Source organism: Nerophis ophidion, linkage group LG19, assembly GCF_033978795.1.
Source record: "Nerophis ophidion isolate RoL-2023_Sa linkage group LG19, RoL_Noph_v1.0, whole genome shotgun sequence".
NCBI classification, from domain to species: Eukaryota; Metazoa; Chordata; class Actinopteri; order Syngnathiformes; family Syngnathidae; genus Nerophis; species Nerophis ophidion.
Window position 1 is genome coordinate 35585794 of NC_084629.1, and position 24520 is coordinate 35610313.

General features: G+C 41.7%; 1 protein-coding gene across 1 annotated transcript in view; it reads left to right on the top strand.

Moving 5' to 3' along the window:
- Positions 1 to 24520, top strand: part of LOC133538344 (dehydrogenase/reductase SDR family member on chromosome X-like) — a 224860-nt gene that overhangs the window by 26107 nt on the left and 174233 nt on the right. The gene's annotated exons all lie outside the window — the stretch shown is intronic.

Here is a 24520-nt window from a genome sequence, read left to right on the forward strand (position 1 = left end):
TATGGAGACTGTGTGTGTGTATGGAGATGGTGTGTGTGTATGGAGACTGTGTATTTAAAGAGACTATGTTTGTGTATGGAGACTATGTGTGTGTATGGAGACCATGTGTGTGTCTGGAGATTGTGTGTGTGGAGATTGTGTATTTAAGGAGACTATGTTTGTGTATGTAGACTGTTTGTGTATGGAGACTATGTGTGTGTATGGAGACTACCTGTGTGTATGGAGACTACGTGTGAATGGAGACTGTTGTGTATGGAGACGGTGTGTGTGTATGGAGACTTTGTATTTAAGGAGACTATGTTTGTGTATGGAGACTATGTTTGTGTATGGAGACTATGTGTGTGTATGGAGACTATGTGTGTGTTTGGAGACTATGTGTGTGTTTGGAGACTGTGTGTGTATGGAGACTGTGTGTGTGTATGGAGACTGTGTTTGTGTATGGAGACTATGTTTGTGTATGGAGACTGTGTATTTAAGGAGACTATGTTTGTGTATGGAGACTATGTTTGTGTATGGAGACTATGTGTGTGTTTGGAGACTATGTGTGTGTATGGAGACTATGTGTGTGTTTGGAGACTGTGTGTGTATGGAGACTGTGTGTGTGTAGGGAGACAGTGTATTTAAGGAGACTATGGGTGTGTATGGAGACAGTGTATTTATCGAGACTATGGGTGTGTATGGAGACTATGTTTGTGTATGGAGACTATGTGTGTGTATGGAGACTATGTGTGTGTTTGGAGACTGTGTGTGTATGGAGACTGTGTGTGTGTAGGGAGACAGTGTATTTAAGGAGACTATGGGTGTGTATGGAGACTATGTTTGTGTATGGAGACTATGTGTGTGTATGGAGACCATGTGTGTGTCTGGAGACTGTGTGTGTGGAGACTGTGTATTTAAGGGGACTATGTTTGTGTTTGGAGGCTATATTTGTGTATGGAGACTATGTGTGTGTATGGAGATTACCTGTGTGTATGGAGACTACGTGTGAATGGAGACTGTTGTGTATGGAGACTATGTGTGTGTGTGTATGGAGACTATGTGTGTATGGAGACTACATGTGTATGGAGACTACATGTGTATGGAGACTGTTGTGTATGGAGACTATGTGTGTGTATGGAGACTGTGTATTTAAGGAGACTATGTTTGTGTATGGAGACTATGTTTGTGTATGGAGACTACCTGTGTGTATGGAGACTACGTGTGAATGGAGACTGTTGTGTATGGAGACTGTTGTGTATGGAGACTGTGTATTTAAGGAGACTATGTTTGTGTATGGAGACTATGTTTGTGTATGGAGACTATGTGTGTGTATGGAGACTATGTGTGTGTATGAAGACTATGTTTGTGTATGGAGACTATGTGTGTGTATGGAGACCATGTGTGTGTCTGGAGATTGTGTGTGTGTGGAGATTGTGTATTTAAGGAGACTATGTTTGTGTATGGAGACTGTTTGTGTATGGAGACTATGTGTGTGTATGGAGACTACCTGTGTGTATGGAGACTATGTGTGAATGGAGACTGTTGTGTATGGAGACGGTGTGTGTGTATGGAGACTTTGTATTTAAGGAGACTATGTTTGTGTATGGAGACTATGTTTGTGTATGGAGACTATGTGTGTGTATGGAGACTATGTGTGTGTTTGGAGACTATGTGTGTGTTTGGAGACTGTGTGTGTATGGAGACTGTGTGTGTGTATGGAGACTGTGTATTTAAGGAGACTATGTGTGTGTATGGAGACTATGTTTGTGTATGGAGACCGCGTTTGTGTGTATGGAGACTGTGTACTTAAGGAGACTATGTTAGTGTATGGAGACTGTGTGTGTGTATGGAGACTATGTTTGTGTATGGAGACTGCGTGTGTGTATGGAGACTGTGTATTTAAGGAGACTATGTTTGTGTATGGAGACTATGTGTGTGTTTGGAGACTGTGTGTGTATGGAGACTGTGTGTGTGTATGAAGACAGTGTATTTATGGAGACTATGGGTGTGTATGGAGACTATGTTTGTGTATCGAGACTATGTGTGTGTATGGAGACCATGTGTGTGTCTGGAGACTGTGTGTGTGTGTGGAGACTGTATTTAAGGAGACTATGTTTGTGTATGGAGACTATGTTTGTGTATGGAGACTATGTGTGTGTATGGAGACTACCTGTGTGTATGGAGACTACGTGTGAATGGAGACTGTTGTGTATGGAGACTATGTGTGTATGGAGACTGTGTGTGTGTGTGTGTGTATGGAGACTATGTGTGTATGGAGAGCTGTCTCCCTGATGTCCCATCATCCCAAATAATCGTCCCACAGTCATGCCTGAGATGCAATTTCCTTTAAACAATAGCAGGCTGGCTCGCCTCGCTGACACCTCAACCTCTCAGGCTGCGAGAGAACAAACACACACACACACACACACACACACATACACACACACACACACACACACACACACACACGCTCAGATGGTGTTAACAGCAACACGTGTGGAGGTGAAAATGGACACGTGGTCCATAATGGAGCTGGTTGAAGGACCTCCCAAGTGGAAGAAGAAGGTCAGTGAGATGTTGAGACAGAAGAATTATGGGAAACAAAACAAAGGTTTCTTCTACGGGGAGAAGAAATGTTTGAAGACTTTTGTCTGCCCTGCTTGGACTTGGAGTGGCGTGACAGAGCAGGTAGTTCCTGCTGGCAGCCAATCACACCGCAGGAACTTGTCTGTTCACCTTTGTCTTAATGAAGCTTTCATTTGCTGAGCACCATCACCATGCTCTCATTCTGTCTCCTCGGTGCCAAGTGCTGGTGGACTGGACTCTTCTGGACACAGAGAACAGATTCACACATGCCCTTTTTTTTAAAAAGCGGCCTGCCACTTTAATTTATGCTGGTTTATCACTTCATTTTTCATGGCCTGCCAGATCATTTTATCATGGCATGCCACATTATTTTATTGTGGCCTGCCTCGTCCTTAGTGTGGCCTGCCACACAATTTTATTGTGGCCTTCCAGATAATTTCATTATCCATCCATCCATCCATCATCTTCCGCTTATCCGAGGTCGGGTCGCGGGGGCAGCAGCCTAAGCAGGGAAGCCCAGACTTCCATATCTCCAGCCACTTCGTCTAGCTCTTCCCGGGGGATCCCGAGGCGTTCCCAGGCCAGCCGGGAGACATAGTCTTTCCAACGTGTCCTGGGTCTTCCCCGTGGCCTCCTACCAGCTGGACATGCCCTAAACACCTCCCTAGGGAGGCGTTCGGGTGGCATCCTGACCAGATGCCCGAACCACCTCATCTGGCTCCTCTCGATGTGGAGGAGCAGCGGCTTTACGTTGAGCTCCTCCCGGATGGCAGAGCTTCTCACCCTATCTCTAAGGGAGAGCCCCGCCACCCGGCGGAGGAAACTCATTTCGGCCGCTTGTACCCGTGATCTTATCCTTTCGGTCATGACCCAAAGCTCATGACCATAGGTGAGGATGGGAACGTAGATCGACCGGTAAATTGAGAGCTTTGCCTTCCGGCTCAGCTCCTTCTTCACCACAATGGATCGATACAACGTCCGCATTACTGAAGACGCCGCACCGATCCGCCTGTCGATCTCACGATCCACTCTTCCCCCACTCGTGAACAAGACTCCTAGGTACTTGAACTCCTCCACTTGGGGCAGGGTCTCCTCCCCAACCCGGAGATGGCACTCCACCCTTTTCCGGGCGAGAACCATGGACTCGGACTTGGAGGTGCTGATTCTCATTCCGGTCGCTTCACACTCGGCTGCGAACCGATCCAGTGAGAGCTGAAGATCCTGGCCAGATGAAGCCATCAGGACTACATCATCTGCAAAAAGCAGAGACCTAATCCCGTGGCCACCAAACCGGAACCCCTCAACGCCTTGGCTGCGCCTAGAAATTCTGTCCATAAAAGTTATGAACAGAATCGGTGACAAAGGATAGCCTTGGCGGAGTCCTACCTTCACTGGAAACGTGTCCGACTTACTGCCAGCAATGCGGACCAAGCTCTGACACTGATCATACAGGGAGCGGACTGCCACAATAAGACATTCCGATACCCCATACTCTCTGAGCACTCCCCACAGGACTTCCCGAGGGACACGGTCGAATGCCTTCTCCAAGTCCACAAAGCACATGTAGACTGGTTGGGCAAACTCCCATGCACCCTCAAGAACCCTGCCGAGAGTATAGAGCTGGTCCACAGTTCCACGACCAGGACGAAAACCACACTGTTCCTCCTGAATCCGAGGTTCGACTATCCGGCGAAGCCTCCTCTCCAGTACACCTGAATAAACCTTACCGGGAAGGCTGAGGAGTGTGATCCCACGATAGTTGGAACACACCCTCCGGTCCCCCTTCTTAAAGAGAGGGACCACCACCCCGGTCTGCCAATCCAGAGGTACCGCCCCCGATGTCCACGCGATGCTGCAGAGTCTTGTCAACCAAGACAGCCCCACAGCCTTAAGAAACTCCGGGCGGATCTCATCCACCCCCGGGGCCTTGCCGCCGAGGAGCTTTTTAACTACCTCAGCGACCTCAGCCCCAGAAATAGGAGAGTCCACTACAGATTTCCCAGGCACCGCTTCCTCAAAGAAAGACGTGTTGGTGGGATTGAGGAGGTCTTCGAAGTATTCCCTCCACCGATCCACAACATCCGCAGTCGAAGTCAGCAGAACACCATCCGCACCATACACGGTGTTGATAGTGCACTGCTTCCCCTCCCTGAGGCGCCGTATGGGGGTCCAGAATCGCTTCGAAGCCGTCCGGAAGTCGTTTTCCATGGCTTCCCCGAACTCTTCCCATGTCCGAGTTTTTGCCTCCGCAACCGCTAAAGCTGCACACCGCTTGGCCCGTCGGTACCCGTCCACTGCCTCCGGAGTCCTATGAGCCAAAAGAACCCGATAGGACTCCTTCTTCAGCTTGACGGCATCCCTCACTGCTGGTGTCCACCAACGGGTTCTGGGATTACCGCCACGACAGGCACCAACAACCTTGCGGCCACAGCTCCAATCAGCCGCCTCGACAATAGAGGTTCGGAACATGGTCCACTCGGACTCAATGTCCCGCACCTCCCCCGTGACATGTTCAAAGTTCTCCCGGAGGTGTGAATTGAAACTCTCTCTGACAGGAGACTCTGCCAGACGTTCCCAGCAGACCCTCACAATGCGCTTGGGCCTGCCAGGTCTGTCCGGCATCCTCCCCCACCATCGCAGCCAACTCACCACCAGGTGGTGATCGGTAGAAAGCTCCGCCCCTCTCTTCACCCGAGTGTCCAAAACATAAGGCCGCAAATCCGATGACACGACTACAAAGTCGATCATGGAACTGCGGCCTAGGGTGTCCTGGTGCCAAGTGCACATATGGACACCCTTATGTTTGAACATGGTGTTTGTTATCGACAAACTGTGACGAGCACAAAAGTCCAATAACAAAACACCACTCGGGTTTAGATCCGGGCGACCATTCTTCCCAGTTACGCCTCTCCAGGTTTCACTGTCGTTGCCAACATGAGCGTTGAAGTCTCCCAGTAGGACAAGGGAATCACCCGGAGGAGCACTTTCCAGTACTCCCTCGAGTGTACCCAAAAAGGGTGGGTATTCTGAACTGCTGTTTGGTGCGTAAGCACAAACAACAGTCAGGACCCGTCCCCCCACCCGAAGGCGAAGGGAAGCTACCCTCTCGTCCACTGGGTTGAACTCAAACGTACAGGCTTTGAGCCGGGGGGCAACCAGAATTGCCACCCCAGCCCGTCGCCTCTCACTGCCGGCAACGCCAGAGTGGAAGAGGGTCCAGTCCCTCTCGACAGAACTGGTTCCAGAGCCCTTGCTGTGCGTCGAGGTGAGTCCGACTATATCCAGCCGGAACTTCTCTACCTCGCGCACTAGCTCAGGCTCCTTCCCCCCCAGTGAGGTGACGTTCCACGTCCCAAGAGCTAGTTTCTGTAGCCGAGGATCGGACCGCCAAGTGCCCTGCCTTCGGCTGCCGCCCAGCTCACAATGCACCCGACCTCTATGGCCCCTCCTATGAGTGGTGAGCCCATTGGAGGGATGACCCACGTTGCCTCTTCGGGCTGTGCCCGGCCGGGCCCCATGGGAACAGGCCCGACCACCAGGCGCTCGCCATCGTGCCCCAACTCCGGGCCTGGCTCCAGAGCGGGGCCCCGGTGACCCACGTCCGGGCGAGGGAAATCTGGGTTCATTTCGTTGTAATTCCATAGAAGTCTTTGAGCTGCTCTTTGTCTGATCACTCACCTAGGACCTGTTTGTCTTGGGAGACCCTACCAGGGGGCATGAAAACCCCCAGACAACATAGCTCCTAGGATCACTGGGACACGCAAACTCCTCTACCACGGTAAGGTAGCAGCTCAGAGAGGAGGTTTCATTATAGCATGTCACATAATTTTATCGTGGCCTGCCTCATTTTTATTGTGCCCTGCAACAGAGAATTTTAGCATGGCATGTCACACAATGTTATTGTGGCCTTCCTCATCCTTATTGTGGCATGCCACATAATTTTATGTTGGCCTGCCTCATATTGTTTCATGGCCACCCATGTAACTTTTAAAATGGCCTTCCATTATGGCTGGTCACATAATTTTAGAGTGTCCTGCCTCGTTCTTTATTGTGGCCTTCCACGTCCTTTTCGTGGCCTGCCATTTCATTTTATAACGACACGCTATATAATTGTATTTTGTCTTGCCTCTTCCTTTATTTTGGCCTGCCACGTTATTTTTAAAGAGCCTTCCAGATGATTTTATTATGGTATGTCACACAATTTTATCGTGGTCTGCCTCATTCATTATAGTGGCCTTCCGCACAATTGAATCGTGGCCTTCCACGTCCTATTTGTGGCCTGCCAAATCATTTTATCTCGGCACGCTACTTAATTGTGTTGTGTCCTGCCTCATCCTTTATCGTGGCCTGCCATGAACATTTTTTAATGTGGCTTTCCAGATGATTTCATAATGGCATGTCACAAATTGTTATGTAGCCTGCCTCATCCTTATTGTGGCCTGCCACGTAATGTTAACCTGGCCCTCCACACGATTTCATAATGGCATGCCACATTATTTTATAGTGACCTGCCTCATGTTTTTTTCGTGGCCTCCCATGTAACTTTTAAAATGGCCTTCCAGATGATTTCATCATGGCTGGTCACATAGTTTTATAGTGGCCTGCCTCGTTCTTTATGGTGGCCTTCCACACAATTTAAATTGTGGCCTTCCACATACTTTTTGTGGCGTGCCATTTCATTTTAATACGGCACGCTGTATAATTGTACTTTGTCTTGCCTCTTCCTTTATTTTGGCCTGCCACATTATTTTTAAAGGGCCTTTTAAGATGATTTTGTAATGGTATGTCACACAATTTTATTGTGGTCTGCCTCATTCTTTATAGTGGCCTTCCGCACAATTGAATTGTGGCCTTCCACATCCTTTTTGTGGCCTGCCAAATAATTTTATGTCGGCACGCTACATAATTGTGTTGTGTCCTGCCTCTTCCTTTATTGTGGCCTGCCATGATATTATTTTTAATGTGGCATGTCACAAATTGTTATGTAGCCTGCCTCATCCTTATTGTGGCCTGCCACATAATTTCAACCTGACCTTCCAGATGATTTCATTATGGAATGCCACGTTATTTAATGGTAGCCTGCCTCGTTCGTTATAGCATCCTGCAGCAAAATATTAAAGTGGCCTTCCTGATTATTTCATCATGTAATGCCACTTAATTTAATTGTGGCCTGCCTCTTTCGTTATTGTGGCCTTCCACATGTTTTTTGTGGCCTGCCAGATCATTTTATGACGGCACGCTACATAACTGTATTGTGTTCTGGCATGTCACATATTTTTATCGTGGCCTGCCTCATCCTTATTGTGGCCTTCCAGACCATTTCATCATGGCATGTCACAAAATGTTAGGGTGTCCTGCTTCATCCTTATTGTGGCCTGCTACATCATTTTAACTTGGCCTTCCAGATGATTTCATCTTTGCATGTCACAAAATGTTATAGAAGCCTGTCCCGTAATTTTAAAGAGGCCTTCCAGATGCTTTCATCATGGCATGCCAATTTTTTTAAAAATGGCCTGCCTCGTTCTTTATAATGGCCTTCCACACAATTGAATCGTGGCCTGCCACATAATTTTTGTGTCCTGTCAGATCATTTTATCACGGCACACCACATAATTGTATTGTATTCTGCCTCATCCTTTATCGTGGCTTGCCACGTAATTTTAAAATTCGGCCCTCCAGAAGATTTCATCATGGCATGCCACATTATTTTATCATGGCCTGCCTTTTTCCTTATTGTGGCCTTCCACACAATTGAATCGTGGCATTCCACATCCTTTTTGTAGTCTTCCATTTCATTTTATACCGACACGCTACATAATTTTATTGTGTCCTGCCTGATCCTTTATCGTGGCCTGCCTCATTTATTTCAAGTTGGCCTTCCAGACGATTTCATAAAGGCATGCCACATTATTTTATGGTGACCTGCCTCATATTTTTTTCGTGGCCTCTCACGTAATTTTAATGTGGCCTTGCAGATGATTTCTTCATGGCTGGTCACATAATTTTAGAGTGGCCTGCCTCGTTCTTAATTGTGGCCTTCCACACAATTGAATTGTGGCCACATGCCTTTTTGTGGCCTGCCAGTTAATTTCATAACGACATGCCACATAATTGTATTGTGCTCTGCCTCATCCTTTATTGTGGCCTGCCACATTATTTTTAAAGGGCCTTCCAGATGATTCTTTTATGGTATGTCACACAATTTTATTGTGGCCTGCCTCTTTCTTTATTGTGGCCTTCCACACAATTGAATTGTAGCCTTCCACATCATTTTTGTGGCCTGCCAGATCATTTTATCACGGCACGCTACATAATTGTGTTGTGTCCTGCCTCATCCTTTATTGTGGCCAGAAATATTATTTTTTAAAGTGGCTTTCCAGATGATTTCGTCATGGTATGTCACAAAATGTTTTGTGGTCTGCCTCATCCTATCTGTGGTCTGCCATTACAATTTTAACATGGCCTTCCAGATGATTTAATTATGGAATGCCACATTATTTAGTGGTGGCCTGCCTCAATCGTTATAGTAGCCTGCCACACAATTTTAACATGGCCTTCCAGATGATTTCATTATGGCATGTCACGTAATTTAATCGTGGCCTGCCTCGTTCTTTATTGTGGCCTTCCACACAATTGAATCATGGCCTTTCACATCCTTTTTCTGGCCTGCAAGATCATTTTATGACGGCACGCTACATAATTGTATTGTGTCCTTCCTCATCCTTTATAGTGGCCTGCCACACATTTCTTAAAACTGTTTTTCCAGACGATTTCATCATGGCATGTCAAAAAATTTAATTGTGGCCTGCCTCATCCTTATGGTGGCCCGCCACATAATTTTTAACCTAGCCTTCCTGGGAATTTCATCATAGCATACCACATTTTTAATTGTGGCCTGCCTCGTTCGTTATTGTTGCCTGCCACATAATTTTAATTTGGCCGTCCAGATGATTTCATCATGTTATGTCACAGAATTTATTGTGTCCTACCTCGTTCTTTATTGTGGCCTTCCACACAATTGAATCGTGGACTTCCACATCCTTTTTGTGGCCTGCCAGATCAGTTTATAACGGTATGCTACATAATTGTATTATGCCCTGCCTCGTCCCTTATTGTGGCCTGCCACATTATTTTTAAAGTAGCCTTCCAGACGATTCCATCATGGCATGTCACAAAATTTTATGGTGGCTCGCCTCATCCTTATCGTGGCCTGCCACATAATTTTAAAGAGACTTTCCAGATGATTTCATCATGGCATGTCACATAATTGTGTTGTGGCCTGCCTCGTTCTTTATCGTGGCTTGCCGCACAATTGAATCGTGGCCTGCCACATAATTTTTCGTGGCCTGTCTGATCATTTTATATCGACACACCACATAATTGTATTGTTTTCTGCCTCGTCCTTTATTGTGGCCTGCCACAAAATTTAAGTGGCCTTTAAGATGATTTCATCATGGCATGCCACATAATTTAATAGTGGCCTGCCTCATCCTTTTTGTGGACTTCCAGAGGATTATATCATGGCATGTTACAAAATGTTATGGTGGCCTGCTTCATCCTTACTGTGGCCTGATACATAATTTTAACTTGGCCTTCCAGATGATTTCATCATGGCATGCCAGATTATTTTATTTTGGCCTGCCTCGTTATTTATTGTGGCCTTCCAGATTATTTCATCATGGCATGTCATATAATTTTATAGTGACCTGCTTCTTTCTTGATGTGGCCTTCCACATAATTGAATCGTGGCCTGCCACTTCCTTTTTGTGGCCTGCCGGATCATTTTATAATGGCACGCTACATAATTGTATAGTGTTCTGCCTCGTCCTTTATTGTGGCCTGTCACATTATTTTTAATTTTGCCTTCCAGATGATTTCATCATTGCATTCCACATTATTTAAAGGTGGATTGCCTCGTTCTTTATTGTGGCCTGCCACGTAATTTAGTGGCATTCCAGATTATTACATCATGGCATGTCCCATAATTGTATTGTGGTCTGCCTCGTTCTTTTTGTGGCCTTACACATATTTTCCTGGCCTGCCAGGTCATTTTACAACGGCACACTACATAATTGTATTGTGTCCTGACTCGTCCTTTATTGTGGCCTGCCACATTATTTCTAAAGTGGCCGTCCAGATGATTTTTTTCATGGCATGTCACATTTGTTCATTGTCGCCTGCCACATAATTCTATTGTGGCCTTCAAGAGTAATTTATCATGGCATGCCACATAATTTTACTGTGGCCTGCCTCATCCTTGATCGTGGCCTGCCAGGTCATTTTTGTGGCCTGTTAGATCATTTTATAGTGGCACACCACATCATTGTATCGTGTCCTGCATCATCCTTTATTGTGGACAGTGATGATGGTGGTTTAGGGCGTGGTTAAGAGGGGAGGAGTATAATTCACCAACTCGAGTATTTCATAAATATATATTTCATAAATATATAAATATATTCATGAAATACTTGACATTCAGTGAATTCTAGCTATATATATTTATTTTATTATATAAATAAAAGAAATAGTTGAATTTCCGACGGCACCTATCAAATACACAATAATAAAAACACAGTTGTTCCACTAACTGTACTGTGCTTGCTGGTTACTAAGAAAAAACAACAACAACACTTACCTTTCACTATTTAAGTAACCTGTGTTCTGCCATTTGCGTACTGACGAGCGATCTCCGAACACGGGAAAATATCCTTCACGGATTTGTTGTAGACATCCACAAATGAGAACGGGATGTTGCTTCCTGCTATCAGCATAGCCATCTTTGTCCCAGCATAAGGGTCTCCATTTTGCAAAGTGGCCCACAATACTGGGTTGTGAACAATGCTGCGCAGCGGATGCTTTGTGCCTCGCTGACAATTCATGGCTGAGTATATCTGTTCGACCACCGTGTTCAATTGAGAAGTCTGTTCTACAAAATTTACAGGCAACATACCCCTTTGCCTTCGAACTCTTTTGGATGAACTGAGATTCTTGTTTCCAATCGTTCTGGAACTTGCAAGCGTATTTTTTCATTTTGCTCGTCGACGGTGTATTATATTTGGGTTAGAGTCATTAACCAGGCGACGTGATGAAGTTACGTCTCTTTACTGTGGGCTTCAGAACAGACTCCCTAATGCATATGTTCCTTGACTGCACTTAAATGTAGAATATATGTAGAATATATTTATACTATTCATATATTATATATTATATATATACAATATATTATATATATTATATTATTTATTATTTTCATTGTTAATTGTGAGCGAACTGTGGTGCTGAATTTCCCCCAGGGAAAGTACATTCTATTCTATTCTATTCCATTCTATTCTATGTACGGTAGATGGGAGTATTGTCCTGTTTAAGAGGGTCACAACATTGCTGAGTCAGGTCTGCATGGAGCTGGAGGGGGCGTGGCCTCCATCTCCGCCTGAATTTCGGGTAGAAAATTTGTCCCGGGAGGTTTTCGGGAGAGGCCCTGAATTTCGGGAGTCTCCCGTAAAATTTCGGGAGGGTTGGCAAGTATGTCTTACATCTATTCCTACTGTATGTTCACACATATTCTTACATTCATTCCTACCGTACATTCACACGTATTCTTGTATTCGTTCCCACCATACATTCACACATATTATTACATTAAGTTCTACCGAACGTTCACACGTATTCTTACATTCAATCCTACCGTACGTTGACACGTCTTCTTACATTCATTCCAACTGTACATTCACACGTATTCTTACATCCATTCCTACCATTAGTTCACATGTGTTCTTACATTTATTCCTACCATACGTTCACACGTATTCTTACATTCATTTCTAGCGTACATTCACAGATATTCTTACATCCATTCCTACCGTACGTTCACATGTATTCTTATATTCGTTCCCACCATACATTCACACATATTATTGCATTAAGTTCTACCGAACGTTCACACGTATTCTTACATTCAATCCTACCGTATGTTGACACGTCTTCTTACATTCATTCCAACCGTACATTCACACGTATTCTTATATTTGTTCCCACCATACATTCACACATATTATTACATTAAGTTCTACCGAACGTTCACACGTATTCTTACATTGAATCCTACCGTACGTTGACACGTCTTCTTACATTCATTCCAACCGTACATTCACACGTATTCTTACATCCATTCCTACCATTAGTTCACATGTGTTCTTACATCCATTCCAACCATTAGTTCACATGTGTTCTTACATCCATTCCTACCATACGTTGACAGGTCTTTTTACATTCATTCCAACCGTACATTAACACGTATTCTTACATCCATTCCTACCATTAGTTCACATGTGTTCTTACATCCATTCCTACCATACGTTCACACGTATTCTTACATTCAATCCTACCGTACGTTGACACGTCTTCTTACATTCATTCCCACCGTACATTCACACGTATTCTTACATCCATTCTAACCATTAGTTCACATGTGTTCTTACATCTATTCCTACCATACGTTCACACGTATTCTTACATTCATTTCTAGCGTACGTTCACACGTATTCTTAAATTCATTTCTAGCGTACGTTCACACGTATTCTTATATTCGTTCCCGCCATACATTCATACATATTATTACATTAAGTTCTACCGAACGTTCACACGTATTCTTACATTCAATCCTACCGTACATTGACACGTCTTCTTACATTCATTGCAACCGTACATTCACACGTATTCTTACATCCATTCCTACCATTAGTTCACGTCTTCTTACATCCATTCCTACCATACGTTGACACGTCTTCTTACATTCATTCCAACCATACATTAACAAGTATTCTTACATCCATTCCTACCATTAGTTCACATGTTCTTACATCTATTCTTACCATACGTTTACACGTATTCTTACATTTATTCCTACCGTACATTCACAGATATTCTTACATCCATTCCTACCATACGTTCACATGTATTCTTATATTCGTTCCCACCATACATTCACACATATTATTACATTAAGTTCGACCGAACGTTCACACGTATTCTTACATTCAATCCTACCGTACGTTGACACGTCTTCTTACATTCATTCCAACCGTACATTCACACGTATTCTTACATCCAGTCCTACCATTAGTTCACGTGTTCTTACATCAATTCCAACCATTAGTTCACGTGTTCTTAAATCCATTCCAACCATACGTTCACACGTATTCTTACATTCATTCTAGCGTAGGTTCACACGTATTCTTAAATTCGTTCCCGCCATACATTCACACATATCATTACATTAAGTTCTACCGAACGTTCACACGTATTCTTACATTCAATCCTACCGTACGTTGACACGTCTTCTTACATTCATTCCAACCGTACATTCACACGTATTCTTACATCCATTCCAACCATTAGTTCACATGTGTTCTTACATCTATTCCTACCGTACGTTCACACGTATTCTTACATTGAATCCTACCGTACGTTGACACGTCTTCTTACATTCATTCCAACCGCACATTCACACGTATTCTTACATCCATTCCTACCATTAGTTCACATGTGTTCTTACATCCATTCCAACCATTAGTTCACATGTGTTCTTACATCCATTCCTACCATACATTGACACGTCTTCTTACATTCATTCCAACCGTACATTAACACATATTCTTACATCCATTCCTACCAATAGTTCACATGTGTTCTTACATCTAGTCCTACCATACGTTCACACGTATTCTTACATTCAATCCTACCATACATTGACACATATTCTTACATCCATTCCTACCATTAGTTCACATGTGTTCTTACATCTATTCCTACCATATGTTCACACGTATTCTTACATTCATTTCTAGCGTACGTTCACATGTACTCTTACATTCATTTCTAGCGTACGTTCACACGTCTTCTTACATTCATTCCAACCGTACATTCACACGTATTCTTACACTCATTCCTACCATTAGTTCACGTGTTCTTCCATCCATTCCAACCATTAGTTCACATGTGTTCTTACATCCATTCCTACCATACGTTGACAGGTCTTTTTACATTCATTCCAACCGTACATTAACACGTATTCTTACATCCATTCCTACCATTAGTTCACATGTGTTCTTACATCCATTCCTACCATACGTTCACACGTATTCTTACATTCAATCCTACCGTACGTTGACACGTCTTCTAACATTCATTCCCACCGTACATTCACACGTATTCTTACATCCATTCTAACCATTAGTTCACATGTGTTCTTACATCTATTCCTACCATACATTCACACGTATTCTTAAATTCATTTCTAGCATACGTTCACACGTATTCTTAAATTCATTTCTAGCGTACGTTCACACGTATTCTTATATTGGTTCCCGCCATACATTCACACATATTATTACATTAAGTTCTACCGAACGTTCACACGTATTCTTACATTCAATCCTACCGTACGTTGACACGTCTTCTTACATCCATTCCAACCGTACATTCACACGTATTCTTACATCCATTCCTACCATTAGTTCACATGTGTTCTTACATCCATTCCAACCATTAGTTCACATGTGTTCTTACATCCATTCCTACCATACGTTGACACGTCTTCTTACATTCATTCCAACCGTACATTAACACGTATTCTTACATCCATTCCTACCATTAGTTCACATGTGTTCTTACATCCATTCCTACCATTAGTTCACATGTGTTCTTACATCTATTGCTACCATACGTTCACACGTATTCTTACATTCATTTCTAGCGTACGTTCACACGTATTGTTACATTCATGCTTGTGTGGGTGTTCTTCACATCTCCCTGGTAGACTGTAACAGACTGCCAAGGCCAATGTCTGACACCCTACCTTGCCGCACAAACATGCTTCAAACACGTCTTAGGAGAGAGCAGATCAAACTCGATTGATTTTTTATCACACGTGATGTCTTGGGCAGCCGGTCATAAGACTGTCAGTGACCTTGGGGAACCACATGATGGATGTAAGGGCACACTCGGTGCAGCCATGCCACAAACATGTCCTCCATCACACGTCTAGTCCCCGCTCGTGTAGCAGCTCTACAAACACATTACCCTCCGTGCCCTCAGTAAAACTAAAATAATGGGATTCGGTTACAGTAGAAAGGAATGTCAACTTCAGGTACACAGGCCTGCCACTTCCTTTTTGTCATTTTATAACAGCATGCTGCAAAATTGTATTGTGTCCTGCCTTGTCCTTTATTGTGGCCTGCCACGTTATTTTTAAAGTGAACTTCCAGATGATTTCATCATGAGATGTCACGTAATTTTATAGGGGCCTGCTACATAATTTTAACGTGGATTTCCAGAGGATTTTTTTAATGGCATGTCACATAATTTTATCTTGGCCTGCCTCGTCCTTTATTGTGACCTGCCACTTCCTTTTTTTGGCCTGCAAGATAATGTTGTAGTGGCACGCCACATAATTGTATTGTGTCCTGCCTCATCCTTTAAAGTGGCCTGCAAGATGTTTTTCATTATGACAGACCACATAATTTTATGTTGGCCACACATATTCTTACATTTGTTCCCACCAAACGTTCACACGTATTCTTACATTCGTTCCTACCATATTTTCACAAGTATTTTACAATCATTCCTACCGTAAGTTCACACGTATTCTTACATCCATTCCTACTGTACGTTCACACGCATTCTTACATTCATTCCTACCGCACGTTCACACGTATTCTTACATCCATTCCTACTGTACGTTCACACGCATTCTTACATTCATTCCTACCGTAAGTTCACACATATTCTTACATCCATTCCTACTGTACGTTCACACGCATTCTTACATTCATTCCTACCGCACGTTCACACGTATTCTTACATCCATTCCTACTGTATGTTCACACGCATTCTTACATTCATTCCTACTGTAAGTTCACACGTATTTACTTCCATTCCTACTGTACCTTCACATGCATTCTTACATTCATTCCTACCGTATATTCACACATATTCTGACATCCATTCTTACTGTATGTTCACACGCATTCTTAGATTCATTCCTACCGTACGTTCACACGTATTCTTACATTCATTCCTACTGTACATTCACACGCATTCTTACATTCATTCCTACCGTAAGTTCACACGTATTCTTACATCCATTCCTACTGTACGTTCACACGCATTCTTACATTCATTCCTACCGTAAGTTCACACGTATTCTTACATCCATTCCCACTGTATGTTCACACGCATTCTTACATTCATTCCTACCGTAAGTTCACACGTATTTACATCCATTCCTACTGTATGTTCACACGCATTCTTACATTCATTCCTACCTTACGTTCACATGTATTCTTACATCCATTCCTACTGTACGTTCACACACATTCTTACATTCATTCCTACCGTAAGTTCACACGTATTTACATCCATTCCTATTGTACCTTCACACACATTCTTACATTCATTCCTACCGTACATTCACACATATTCTGACATCCATTCCTACTGTATGTTCACACGCATTCTTACATTCATTCCTACCGTACGTTCACACGTATTCTTACATCCATTCTTACTGTACGTTCACACGCATTCTTACAGTCATTCCTACCGTAAGTTCACACGTATTTACATCCATTCCTACTGTACCTTCACACGCATTCTTACATTCATTCCTACTGTACATTCACACATATTCTGACATCCATTCCTACTGTACGTTCACACGCATTCTTACATTCATTCCTACCGTACGTTCACACGTATTCTTACATCCATTCCTACTGTATGTTCACACACATTCTTACATTCATTCCTACCGTACGTTCAAACGTATTCTTACATCCATTCCTACTGTACGTTCACACACATTCTTACATTCATTCCTACCGTAAGTTCACACGTATTTACAGCCATTCCTACTGTACCTTCACACGCATTCTTACATTCATTCCTACCGTACATTCACACATATTCTGACATCCATTCCTACTGTACGTTCACACGCATTCTTACATTCATTCCTACCGTACGTTCACACGTATTCTTACATCCATTCCTACTGTACGTTCACACGCATTCTTACAATCATTCCAACCATACATTCACACATATTCTTACATCCATTCCTACTGTACGTTCACAAGCATTCTTACAATCATTCCAACCATACATTCACACAAATTCTTACATCCATTCCTACTGTACGTTCACACGCATTCTTACATTCATTCCTACCGTACGTTCACACGTATTCTTGCATCCATTCCTACTGTACGTTCACACGCATTCTTACATTCATTCCTACCATACGTTCACACATATTCTTACATCCATTCCTACTGTACGTTCACACGCATTCTTACAATCATTCCAACCATACATTCACACATATTCTTACATCCATTCCTACTGTACGTTCACACGCATTCTTATATTCATTCCTACCATACGTTCACACGTATTCTTACATCCATTCCTACTGTACGTTCACACGCATTCTTACATTCATTCCTACCGTACGTTCACACGTATTCTTACATCCATTCCTACTGTACGTTCACACGCATTCTTACATTGATTCGTACCGTACGTTCAAACGTATTCTTACATTCATTCCTACCGTACGTTCACACGTATTCTTACATCCATTACTACTGTACGTTCACACGCATTCTTACAATCATTCCAACCATACATTCACACATATTCTTACATCCATTCCGACAATACGTTCACATGTATTCTTACATTTATTCCTACAATACGTTCACACGTATTCTTACATCCATTCCGACAATACGTTCACATGTATTCTTACATTTATTCCTACAATACGTTCACACGCATTCTTACTTCCATTCCTACCGTACATTCACTCGTATGCTTACATTAATTCCTACGGTACATTCACACATATTCTTACATTTATTCCTACCGTACGTTCACATGTATTCTTACATTCATTCCTACTATACGTTCACACATATTTTTAAATTTTTTCCTACCGTACGTTCACACGTATGCTTATATTCATTCCTACCATACATTCACACGTATTCTTACATCCATTCCTACTGTACGGTCACATGTATTCTTACATCCATTCCTACCATACGTTGACACGTATTCTTAAATGCATTCTTACCGTACATTCAAACATATTCTTACATTCATTCTTACCGTAAGTTCCCACGTATTCTTACATTCATTCCTACTATACGTTCACACGTATTTTTAAATTTTTTCCTACCGTACGTTCACACATATGCTTACATTAATTCCTATAGTACGTTCACACATATTCTTACATTAACTCCTAACGTACGCTCACATGTATTGTTACATTCATTCCTACCGTAAATACACACGTATTCTTATATTCATTCCTACCGTACATTCACACATATTGTTACATTCATTCCAACTGTACATTCACACATATTCTTACGTTCATTCCAACCGTACATTCACACGTATTCTTACATTCATTCCAACCGTACATTCACACATATTCTTACATTCATTTCAACCGTACATTCACACATAGTCTTATGTTCATTCCAACCGTACATTCAAACGTATTCTTATATTTATTCCAACCGTACACTCACACGTATTCTTACATTCATTCCAACCGTATATTCACACGTATTCTTACATTCATTCCTACCGTACGTTTACACATATTCTTACATTCATTCCAACTGTATGTTCACACCTATTCTTACATTCATTCCTACCGTAAGTTCCCACGTATTCTTACATTCTTTCTTACCGTAAGTTCCAACGTGTTCTTACATTTTGTCCTACCGTACGTTCACACGTATGCTTACATTAATTCCTACGGTACATTCACACATATTCTTACATCCATTCCTACAGTACGTTCACACGCATTCTTACATTCATTCCTACCGTACGTTCACACGTATTCTTGCATCCATTCCTACTGTATGTTCACACGCATTCTTACATTCATTTCTACCATAAGTTCACACATATTTACATCCATTCCTACTGTACGTTCACACGCATTCTTACATTCATTCCTACCGTACGTTCACACGTATTCTCACATCCATTCCTACTCTACGTTCACACGCATTCTTACAATCATTCCAACCATACTTTTACACATATTCTTACATCCATTCCTACTGTACGTTCACACGCATTCTTACATTCATTCCTACCACACGTTCACACGTATTCTTACATCCCTTCCTACTGTACATTCACACACATTCTTACATTAATTTCTACCATAAGTTCACACGTATTTACATCCATTCCTACTGTACGTTCACACGCATTCTTACATTCATTCCTACCACACGTTCACACGTATTCTTACATCCATTCCTACTGTACGTTCACACGCATTCTTACATTCATTCCTACCGTGAGTTCACAAGTATTTACATCCATTCCAACTGTATGTTCACACGCATTCTTACATTCCTTCCTTCCGTACGTTCACACGTATTCTTATATTTATTCCTACCACACGTTCACACGTATTCTTACATCCATTCCTACTGTACGTTCACACGCATTCTTACATTCATTCCTACCATATGTTCACATGTATTCTTACATCCATTCCTACTGTACGTTCACACGCATTCTTACAATGATTCCTACCGTACGTTCACACGCATTCTTACATTCATTCCTACCGTACCTTCACACGTATTCTTACATTCATTCCTACCGTACGTTCACACATATTCTTACATCCATTCCTACTGTACGTTCACACGCATTCTTACAATCATTCCAACCATACATTCACACATATTTTTATATCCATTCCGACAATACGTTCACATGTATTCTTACATTTACTCCTACAATACGTTCGCACGTATTCTTACATCCATTCCTACCGTACATTCAAACGTAGTCTTACATTCATTCTTTCCGCAAGTTCCCACGTATTCTTACATTTTTTCCTACCGTACGTTCACACGTATGCTTACATTAATTCCTACAGTACATTCACACATATTCTTACATTTATTCCTACTGTACGTTCACATGTATTCTTACATTCATTCGTACCGTAAGTTCCAACATATTCTTACATTCATTCCTACTATACGTTCACACATATTTTTAAATGTTTTCCTACCGTACGTTCACACGTATGCTTACATTCATTCCTACCATACGTTCACACATATCCTTACATCCTTTCCTACTGTACGGTCACATGTATTCTTACATCCATTCCTACCATACGTTCACACGTATTCTTAAATGCATTCCTACCGTACATTAAAACATATTCTTACATTCATTCTTACCGTAAGTTCCCACATATTCTTACATTCATTCCTACTATACGTTCACACGTATTTTTACATTTTTTCCTACCGTACGTTCACACATATGCTTACATTAATTCCTATGGTACGTTCACACATATTCTTACGTTCATTCCAAACGTATATTCACACGTATTCTTACATTCATTCTAACCGTACATTCACACATATTCTTACATTCATTTCAACCGTACATTCACACAGTCTTATGTTCATTCCAACCGTACATTCAAACGTATTCTTATATTTATTCCAACCGTACACTCACACGTATTCTTACATTCATTCTAACCGTATATTCACACGTATTCTTACATTCATTCCAACCGTATATTCACACGTATTCTTACATTCATTCCTACTGTACGTTTACACATATTCTTACATTCATTCCAACGGTATGTTCACACCTATTCTTACATTCATTCCTACCGTAAGTTCCCACGTATTCTTACATTCATTCTTACCGTAAGTTCCCATGTATTCTTAAATTTTTTCCTACCATACGTTCACACGTATGCTTACATTAATTCCTACGGTACATTCACACATATTCTTACATTCATTCCTACCGTACGTTCACATGTATTCTTACATTCATGCTTACCGTAAGTTCCCACGTATTCTTACATTCATTCCTACTATACATTCACACATATATTTTTATTTTTTCCTACTGTACGGTCACATGTATTCTTACATTCATTCCTACCATACATTCAAACATATTTTTACATTCATTCTTACAGTAAGTTCCCACGTATTCTTACATTCATTCCTACCGTACGTTCACACGTATTCTTACATTCATTCCTACCGTAAAAAAGTAAATAATGGAATTCGGTTACAGTAGAAAAGAAAGTCAAACACAGGTACAAATAGACGGAGTAGACATTGAAAGAGTAAAGGAAATCCAATTTTTCTGTGTATTTAGATAGGAAAAAATGAACTGGAAATCTCATATAAGAAAAAAAAAGAAAGTGGCAAGAAATACATTAATCATGAACAAAGCTAAATGTATCGTGGAGCAAAAATCCCTTTTACCATATCTGAGTTATTCTGCAGAAATATTTACTAATTATGTTACAAAAAACATCAGTGAGAATAATAAACAATTTGTTCATTCAAATTCAATATTTTGGTGCATTTGCGAACATCTAAAATGATGAACAAAACAAACTGTAGCCAGCCACATACAACAATTATTTGCAAGAAAAGAGGACATATATAACCTTGGTGAAAAAAAAAAGTAATGTAAAACTATTCTATGCACGTACAACACTTAAAACCTTTAGTATATCAGTGTAAGCTTCGTCTACTTACAGTCTCACAGATTCACGCTGGAAGCCAGTTTGCGCAGATGCCGTTTTTTTATACATTTTCACAGTTCTCCAATAGATACTTTTGTGTAGACTTCACACTCGCTCGTCCTCCTGCACCCGGCCGCTCACTGCTAAAAAACAACAGATGATTAGGTCAACATGCACCACCTGTGCAATCTTAATCATCTGCCAGCTGTGTCTCCCCGTCAACACACGCCACGCTGATGGCGCTCTTTTTTCAGCACCCTGGACAGCGGCGGTGACCTTTTCTCCTGCAAGGGTGTTGATCAGGATGTAGGATTCAATTATATAATGAATTAAGCAAATAAATCGAACAATACGATCCAGTTTACGAAACGACAAATGTTTATAAAGTACAGTGAAAAAAGAATTTAACTAATTGAAAATAAGGTATTAATCATCTCACTAAATCATAAATGATATAAAAACATACTAAGAGAACTGTTGTATTTAGAATGCATTGATGTAAATTGTGTACAAATGAAGATTAGGAAGTGAACAAACACTATATGGCCACCCATCCATATAATGAGAATCAGGTGTCCTAATCACTTGGCCCGGTGTATAAAATCAATCACTTATGCATAGAGACTATTTCTACAAACATTTGTGAAAGAATGGGCCGCTCTCAGTGATTTCCAGCGTGGAACTGTCATAGGATGCCACCTGTGCAACAAATCCAGTCGTGAAATTTCCTCGCTCCTAAATATTCCAAAGTCAACTTTATTTTAAGAAAAGTAAAATTTGGGAACAACAGCAACTCAGCCACCAATTGGTAGGCCACGTAAACTGACAGAGAGGGGTCAGTGGATACTGCAAAGACTTTCAGTTGCTACAGAGCTCCAAACTTCATGTGACCTTCCAATTAACCCACGTACAGTAGGCAGAGAGCTTCTTAGAATTGGTTTCCATGGCTGAGCAGCTGTCACTAAGCCATACATCGGAGGCACGTCGCCACTGCACTCTAGAGCCGCGGGGACTCGTTCTCTGGAGTCATCTAAAGGACGAGTCTGGGTTTGGAGGTTGCCAGGAGAATGTTACATTTCGGACTGCGTTGTGTGAAATTTAGTGGAGGAGGAGTTATGGTGTGGGGTTGTTTTTCAGGAGTTGGGGCTTGGCCCCTTAGTTCCAGTGAAAATAACTTTGAATGCTGCGGTGTAACAAAACATTTTGGACAATTCCATGGTTTGCCACTTTAAAGTTCATATGTGAGTAAAGGCAGGGGGGTTAAATACTTTTGTGGCAATATAGTGTACGGGTTAGTAATTGTTATGACGTGGAAAGGGAGTCGGATTAAATACGATTTTGCTTCTCCCTACTCCTTTTTATGACAGGTAACGAATAAATAAAATATAAAATGTATTAAATTGTAGCTGCACGCATGTTCAAAATAAACTTCAACCAACCAATTATCCAGTGACATCAGAATAGTTATTAACCCACTACTGTTTTATATGCAAGTCTGCCTGTTATGTCACTTTTACATTGAAATAGTACGCACATATTTTAAAGGCCTACTGAAACCCACTACTACCCACCACGCAGTCTGATAGTTTATATATCAATGATGAAATAATAACATTGCAACACATAAATATATATAAATATAAATAAATATAAAACCAATATAAAAAAACAATATAAAAACAAATATGATTAAAAAAAAATTTAAAGGGTAAAATCAATTAAAACAGTAAAATAGAAATCAAAGTGTATAAAAAACACAGAGGACAACAGAGGACAGAGGACCACGCAACTCACGTAGTGTTAAAAGCCAAAGAATAAAAGTGGGTCTTAAGACGAGACTTAAAACACTCCACTGTGGAAGCAGTTTGAACATGGAGGGGCAGAGTGTTCCAGAGCTTAGGGCCGACCACAGACTATCAGGTACTATTTAACTCACTAAAACACTAGCAACACAATAGGCAGATAAGGGATTTCCCAGAATTATCCTAGTAAATGTGTCTAAAAACATCTGAATCGCTCTCACTACAATCGCCTTTTTTTTTTCTTTTTCTAGTCCTTCACTCTAAATTTCCTCATCCACGAATCTTTCATCCTCGCTCAAATCAATGGGGAAATTGTCGCTTTCTCGGTCCGAATAGCTGTAGGCTCACATTATAAACAATGTGAGGACGCGAGGCGCCCTCACACCGGTGACGTCACGCGCACATCGTCTGCTACTTCCGGTAAAGGCAAGGCGACCAAAAGTTGCGAACTTTATCGTGGATGTTCTCAACTAAATCCTTTCAGCAAAAATATGGCAATACCGCGAAATGATCAAGTATG